The sequence below is a fragment of the Malus domestica genome, chromosome 06, assembly GCF_042453785.1.
Source record: "Malus domestica chromosome 06, GDT2T_hap1".
In the NCBI taxonomy this organism is placed as follows: domain Eukaryota; kingdom Viridiplantae; phylum Streptophyta; class Magnoliopsida; order Rosales; family Rosaceae; genus Malus; species Malus domestica.
Window position 1 is genome coordinate 22,606,317 of NC_091666.1, and position 8,732 is coordinate 22,615,048.

The following is an 8,732-nucleotide window of genomic DNA, read 5'->3' on the forward strand; positions in this document are numbered from 1 at the left end:
TTAGGGGTGGACTGGCTCAAAAAATATGAAGTTATAGTTAATTACAGCACAAAGAAAATTACAATAAATACTCATGAGGGAGAAACTTTCAATTTCTATGGGGATAAGCAAGCTCACATAGTGCATAAAAGAACATTTGATTATTTGGGCTTGTTAGCCAGCATTATAACTGAAGCAGTTAGTGGGTCACATGAAGAATTAATTACTATAATAAAGGAATTCATTGATGTTTTCCCCGAAGAGTTATCTAGATTGCCACCAAAGCATGAAGTGGAGTATGTGATAGAATTATACCCAGGTTCAACGCCTATTTCTATACCTCCTCATCGAATGGCACCAGCAAAACTGAAAGAACTCAAAAAGAAACTTCAAGAATTTCAAGAGAAAGGATTTATTCGGCCAAATATTTCACCTTGGGGTGCTCCTGCATTATTTGTGAGGAAAAGTGATACAACCCTTAGATTGTGCATTGATTATCGGTTGCTAAATAGAATCACTATAAAGAATAAGTACCCTCTACCTAGGATTGATTTATTTGATCAGCTGAAAGGTGCTCTATATTTTTCAAAGATTGATCTCTAATCAAGTTATCATCAACTTCAAGTCAAAACAGAAGATATACCTAAAACAGCATTCAGGACTCGTTATTGGCATTATGAATTTCTAGTTATGTCTTTTGGATTGACAAATGCACCAGCAACATTTATGGATATGATGAATCGAATCATTCAACATTGCTTGGATCAATTTGTGATCGTATTCATCGATGACATTTTGGTCTATTCTAGATCCAAAGAAGAGCATGAGGATCATTTACGAACTATTCTACAAACATTAAGAGAAAATAAATTGTATGCCAAGTTGAGTAAATGTGAAATTTGGACGACAAAAGTAAAGTTTTTAGGACATAATTTCCAGTGAGGGCATTGCAGTTGATAATTCTAAAGTGGAAGCAGTATTGAATTGGAACCAACCAAAGAATGTATCGAAAATACAAAGTTTTCTTGGATTGGCTGGATATTACAAAAGGTTTATGAAGGATTTTTCTTGAATAGTTGCACCAATGACCAAGTTGACACAAAAGGTAGTGAAGTTTATATGGAATGAGGACTATGAAGAGTCATTTCAAGAATTAAAAACTCGCTTGATGACAACACCAGTATTAATTATTCTTGAAATAGGCATAAATTATGTAGTTTATACTAATGCATCTTTACGAGGACTTGGATGTGTTTTGATGCAATCTGAAAGGAATTATCCAACACATGACTTAGAGTTAGCTGCAATTGTGCATGCTTTGAAGACCTGGAGACATTACCTTTATGATGAGCGATTTGAGCTTTACTCTGATCACAAGAGTTTGAAATATCTTTTTACTTAGAAAGAGCTCAATTTAAGACAATGACGTTGGATGAGATATTTAGAAGATTTTGACTTTGGTTTACACTATCACCCTGGAAAAGCCAATGTTGTAGCGGATGCCTTAAGGAGAAAATCGCATGGATTTGTAGCATGGTTACAAATCCAAAAGTGGAAAATGATTGAGTTTATTTTGGACTACGATTTACATGTGAATATACATGAAAATAAGGCATGTCTTTATAATTTGGTTACAAGACCTACTTTGTTGGGAAAAGTTGTTGAAAAACAACAAGATGATGCCTTTTCTAAGTCAATTCGAGAAAATTTTAGCCGGAGATAAGCCTGAGCGATGGACTCTTCATGATGATGATAGCCTAAAATACTTAGGCAGATTATATGTACCAGGTGTCCAAGAATTGCGAGATGACATTCTTCATGAAGCACATTACTCGTTGTACACTATTCATCCAGGCAATACAAAAATGTATCATGATTTGCGTCGTCAGTTTTGGTGGAGTGGTATGAAGAAAGCTATAAAGGTGCTTGTATCTAAGTGTTTAACTTATTAGTAAGTAAAAGCCGAACATTAAACACCGGCTGACTCTCTTCAATCTTGACCTGTTGTAGAATGGAAGTGGGATCATATAACTATGGATTTCATTACAGGCTTACCGCATTCACCTAAAAAGAAAGATGATGTTTGGGTCATTGTAGATCGTTTGACTAAATCTGCACATTTCATACCAGTGAAAAAGACGGATTCCACATAAATCCTTGGCAATATTTACAATCAAGAGATAGTTAAATTACATGGAATTCCATTGTCAATTGTTTCGAATAGATATTCGAGATTCACTTCTCGGTTTTGGGATTTGCAACGAGCTATAAGAATTTTAGTAGTGCATTTCATTCCCAAACTTATGATTAATAAGAAAGAACTATTCAAATTTTAGAAGATATGCTACGAGCTTGTGTCTTAGATTTTCATGGAAGCTGGGAAGATCATCTTTCTTTAGCAGAATTTGCTTATAACAATAGTTTTCAATCAAGTATAAGGATGGCACCCTATGAAGCACTTTATGGGAGATCATGCCGATCACCTTTGTGTTGGGCGGAAGTAGGTGAAAATGTTTTACTAGGACCAGATACGGTACAAGAAACTATTGAGAAGATCAAGATTATAAAACAACGCTTACTTACTGCTCAAAGTCAACAAAAGAATTATGCTGGTAAAAGAACAAGGCCATTGGAGTTTAACATTGGCAATCATGTCTTTCTTAAGGTATCACCAAGAAAATGAGCTAAAAGATTTGGAAAATTTGGAAAATTATGTCACATCTCGACCTGGGTCCACCACATCTCGGGCTCATTCCACCACCGTAGCACAATATTGTCCGTTTTGGGCTTACCATTCCCTTACGGTTTTGTTTTTGGGAACTCACGAGAAACTTCCCAGTGTGTTACTCATCCTGGGAGTGCTTTGGCCTCCTTCTCGCTTAACTTCGGAGTTCCTATAGAACCCGAAGCCAGTGAGTTCCCAAAATGCCTCATGCTAGGTAAGGATAGGAACATACATTTAAGGATCATTCCCCTGAGCGATGTGGGATGTTACAATCCACCCCCCTTAGGGGCCCGACGTCCTCGTCGACACACTTCCAGCCAGGGATTGGCTCTGATACCATTTGTCACATCTCGGCCCGGGTCCACCACATCCCGGGCCCGTTCCACCACCGTAGCATGATATTGTCTGCTTTGGGCTTACCATTCCCTCACGGTTTTGTTTTTGGGAACTCACGAGCAACTTCCCAGTGGGTCACCTATCCTAAGAGTGCTCTGGCCTCCTTCTCGCTTAACTTTGGAGTTCCTACGGAACCCGAACCCAGTGAGCTCCCAAAAAGCCTCGTGCTAGGTAGGAATGGGAATATACATTTAAGGATCACTCCTCTGGGCGATGTGGGATGTTACAATTAGTTCCAAGATTTATTGGACCTTTCGAAATATTAGAACGAATTGGAGAAGTGGCTTACAAGTTAGTATTACCACCTCAACCTTCGAATGTACATAATGTGTTTCACATCTCAATGCTTCGGAAGTATCAGCCGAATCCAACACATGTTCTTAATTGGGAAGAACTCAACGTTGATGAGAAATTATCATTCAAAAAGAGACCAATACAGATATTAGACCATAAGGATCAAATGTTACGTACAAAGATTATTTCATCAGTCAAAGTTCTTTGGCTACATGGGAATGTAGAGGAAGCTACATGGGAATTAGAAGCTGAAATGAGAGAAAAATACCCAAAATTATTTTTTGACACCGGTATGTTTTAAATTTTGAGGACGAAATTTATTTAAGGAGGGTAGATTGTGGAGTCTTATAATTTCTAAATTTTATACACCTTCTTCCAGACATGCTTATATGATTAAATAGAAAGTTGATTAGGGTAACTGAGGTTGGGTTGAAATTATTAGACTACAAACCATATACAATTTATATTTAACCCATTTGGAAGAGGAAAAATCCTTGACTTCACCCTTCTTAAGTTTATTTAGATAGATTGTGAAACTCTTAAATTTTCAAAGTGCTTAGAACGCGTTGAAGATTTTACTATTTTGAATATCATAGGATGAAAGTGTATTTCATTTCGAGATCACGACAATTTTCGGTTTACATTTCGAAGTATATACGAATTCAGATTTTACAATTGGACTAGGAAATTGAGGACAAATGGCATTCATTGAGTGGCTAAGTTTGCCATGTGGTGTTTACCCACCATGCCAACCTAAGGACACTAATCATATTATTAGCATGTTTGGTGGAAAGTTTGTAGGTTATGTGTCATCGCTTGGTGTTTTTAGAGTGCTTAGTAAGCACTTTAGTGTGATGACTATTGAAGGCTATGGTGATGACTAATGAACCCTATAGTTAACGTGGAATGGTGTTATAGCATGAGGAGTTGATTGTAGAGAAACCTATAAACCAATGAGAACAACTAGTTTTGCCGCCTCATTTATAGTATAAATAGGAGCAATGCTCCATCTTTACTTTTTTTTTTTTTTTGGAACATGCAATACATACCCTACGTAGAAAGTGAGTAAGAGACTAATAAAAAAGATAAGCAAAAGAAGTACTCATGGAGTAAGAAGTGAGGATTCAAGGTAGGGGAATCTGGGGAATTAATTAATTACATGTGTTATTTGTATCACGTGTGTTTGTACCATACTTGACCAATCCCGAAACTACTGAGCACCGGTCAACGTTATACCGTCAAGGACCCAGAAGAGTTTCCCTCCAACTAGGAGGCCAATCACAGCGCGAGACGTGTCGACATCAGAAGCCAATCATAGTGCGACACGTGTCAACATCAGAAGCCAATCACAACATGACACATGTCAATGTGAGAATGAAACTAGAAACTCTATTCTATAAATAGAGATCATTCTCTCATAATATTGCCTAATGTCATTTGTACTAAATCATTCACTAGTACACACTAAAGGAGAGCTTGAACCTATGTACTTGTGTAAACCCTTCACAATTAATGAGAACTCCTCTACTCCGTGGACATAGCCAATCTGGGTGAACCACGTACATCTTGTGTTTGCTTCCCTGTCCCTATCCATTTACTTACTTATCCACACTAGTGACCGGAGAAATCTAATGAAGGTTACAAACTTAACACTTTCTGTTGTACCAAAGTTCTCGCTGATTTTGTGCATCAACATTTGGCGCCGTCTGTGGGAACGACATTTATTCCCACTCTCTTCAACTTTGCCAAGATGGTTTCCACCATTCGTACACTCTCTTTTGACCAGGCATCCCTCTCTAACATGGGGAGCGAAGGAAGCCACAGTACACAGAATGACACCCCTCTTGCATCTAGTGCGAAGCAACGAAAGAAGGAAGGAAAAAGGGTTGCTCTTCAAGCTAAAGTCGATGAGCTAGAAGCTCAGAACAACAAGATAGCAATGAAGAATGAGATCCTCCAAGAGCAGTATGAGAAGCTCTTTGAGACGTTCCACGAAATTAGGTGTACTCAAACATGCGAGCTCGTTACCCTTGTAGACATCAACCATCATCTGGGTACCCCCCAACATGGAGGGTCACCTCCCTTTGACATGGGTATCCCTGATGAGGAGCGAGCTAATCATCAAAATATTGATCAATATGAGACTTCTCTCAACCCAGATGCTTCGACCCGAAGTAGGAGAAGTGGAGGAAGACACTTCCTTGCAGAAGGGTTGGAATGATCGAAAGCCGTTCATCGTGACTGCCGAGACTTCCTAAAGCAATGTCGAGAGAATCCCCTCCACATATGCTCAAAGATCAATGACCCAAGGGTTTCTGAAAGACTCGGTCCCCTCCCACGACCTAGGCCCGCTGCCAATCTAGGGAATGAACAACAGGTTCCAGAGGAACATGAACGTACTGGGAACTCTGAGGTATTCAGACAGACTCGCTTTATAAGTCAGTACGGCGAGTCCAAGAAAAAACCACACGCCCTTGCTCAAACTTTCCTACTTCCAAGAGGCGATTGAGACTTACGAAAGAAAATTCCAGTGGTATATGGCTCCACTCAGGACCCCATTGTCCTACAGCTCATTGAAGAAGTAACAAGTTGAAGGCCGAACGTCAGGCCGAGATACCTGACTGGAACTAACCCGGGCCTGGCCCTCTCACAATGAGGATCCTCGACACCCCCTTCAAGCGAAGACAAAACAAAAGCTTGGTTTACAACTATATACTGGAAGGGATGACCCAATTGAACACCTTAACCTCTTTGAGTCCACCATGGCATATCAGATGCACACCGACGAAGATCGATGTCTTCTCTTCCCCTCCATCCTCTCTGGCGGAGCTCTAAACTGGTATTGCCGTCTTTTACTTGAGACAGTAGACTCATTTGAGGAACTGAGGAAACTGTTTGTTTCTCAACACATCTTCCAGACCGATCGCTTGCATTCTACAGATGACTTGTACACTATTCACCAGAAGCTGGATGAGTCACTACGAGAGTATGCCGGTCGCTTCAGTTATGAGTATTCTCGTTGTGCTGAGGCAGATGACAAGACCGTCCTCAAGGCCTTCACGGCAGGCCTACGTGATTGTTTCTTCAAGTACATAATCAATGCCAACACTTGAAAGACTTACTCTGAGGTGATGGCACAGGCTTACAACCACGCATCCGCTGAAGCAATGACATACCAAGGGAACCCCCATATGGTTAACCCATATCAACAAGTGGGAAGTGGAAGTCAAGTTCTACCAAGTGAGGAGATCTTGGCCATTCAGACATCCATTGCATCATCTCCTGCCTCATTTAGCTACTCGCTAAGTCACCAAACGTATCTATCTCTTGGTAAGAGGAGGATTTTTACTCTCAGCAAGCCCATTACAACAAGAGGGATAAAAGTTCGTATCAAGACAACCAGGGGTGAACGTACCGTCGACTATTATGACTATAGGGCCAAGCCTCACTATTTCAAAGTGGAGGACTAGGTACTGATGGAAATGCTATTATAAGAAGGCATACACATTACAAATGTTTTGACTCTCAACCGGTTGAGATCTTTTGTCACACAAGCCATTCGGAAAATATTTAAAGAAGAGGGAATTCAGACAACTTATTCTGAGTTTTTTGCGTTCCTAACACTAGAACACTTGGTCTACGCTGACCTACCCTTATACTCCAACTCAGAGCTTGAACATGCATACTTTGACACAAAGTATGTGATACTAAGTGTTACAACCAACATGGTTCACATATCAAAAGCATGGATCCCTTCATGCATAGTAAAACATTTATAAGCATGACTCATATCAATCAACATAAACAACATACATTCCAACACATTCATACATAAACATTATACATTCCAACACATTCATACATAAACATCATACATTCCAACACATCCATACATAAGCCAACTGTGCTTCGAAAGGGTTCAACATACTTTGTGTCTTCGACACTTGCTACAATATGCCTCGACACCTTGCCCTTATTCTCACCAACCAGGTGATGAAATGTGAAGAAGGAACTCATCTTCATACCACCAACCAGGTGATGAAATGTACAACCCGTACTCTCCTTCGTGCCACCAACCAGGTGATGAAATGTACAACCCGTACTCTAATATCATTTGGCAACTTGCCATTCATGCCACCAACCAGGTGATGAAATATACAACCCGTACTCTCCTTCATGCCACCAACCAGGTGATGAAATGTATAACCCGTACTCTAATATCATTTGGCAACTTGCCATTCATGCCACCAACCAGGGGAAGAAGGAACTTATCCTCGTGCCACCAACCAGGTGATGAAATGTGATGAAAGGTTATAAAGAAACTCACATTCGTACCACAAACTAAGTGATGAAAGCAACTCACCATTCATTCCACCTACCAGAAGACGAGTGGTACAACTTGTACATGTGAACTCCTAGCATTCACAAATAATCAAAAGCCCTCAAGCTTGACAACTCAACTAGGGGAGCACTTATGCCCAACAAGAGTTATAGTCACCAACAAAGTCTTATTGCAAGCCAACAACAACTTCAGTGCATGGCATACTAAGATCAAGCTATTCAGCCCTCTTGCATCTGCTTCAAACATTTCCTCTCTGTAACAATGCAAACACTACAACTCGTAGAAAGCTTCACACACTTTTGATCAAGACAGTGTGAAGTAAAACCAATTTATGGTGCCAACAAGAGCTTCATCAAAGGAGTTCAACCATAATTCTAAAAAGCTTCACACACTCTTGATCAAGACAGTGTGAAGCAAAACCAATTTATGGTGCTAACAAGAGCTTCATTAATGGAGGGCAACCACAATTTTCAAAAGCTTCACACACTCTTGATCAAGACAGTGTGAATCAATACCAATTTATGGTACCAACAAGAGCTTCATCAAAGGAGTTCAACCACAATTCTCAAAAGCTTCACACACTCTTGATCAAGACAGTGTGAAGCAAAACCAATTTATGGTGCCAACAAGAGTTTCATCAATGGAGGGCAACCATAATTCTCAAAAGCTTCACACACTCTTGATCAAGACAGTGTGAAGCAAAACCAATTTATGGTGCCAACAAGAGCTTCATCAAAGGAGTTCAACCACAATTCTTAAAAGCTTCATACACTCTTGATCAAGACAGTGTGAAGCAAAACCAATTTATGGTGCCAACAAAAGCTTCATCAATGGAGGGCAACCACAATTCTCAAAAGCTTCACACACTCTTGATCAAGATAGTGTGAAGCAAAACCAATTTATGGTGCCAACAAAAGCTTCATCAAAGGAGTTCAACCACAATTCTCAAAAGCTTCACATAATCTTGATCAAGATAGTGTGAAGCAAAATCAATTC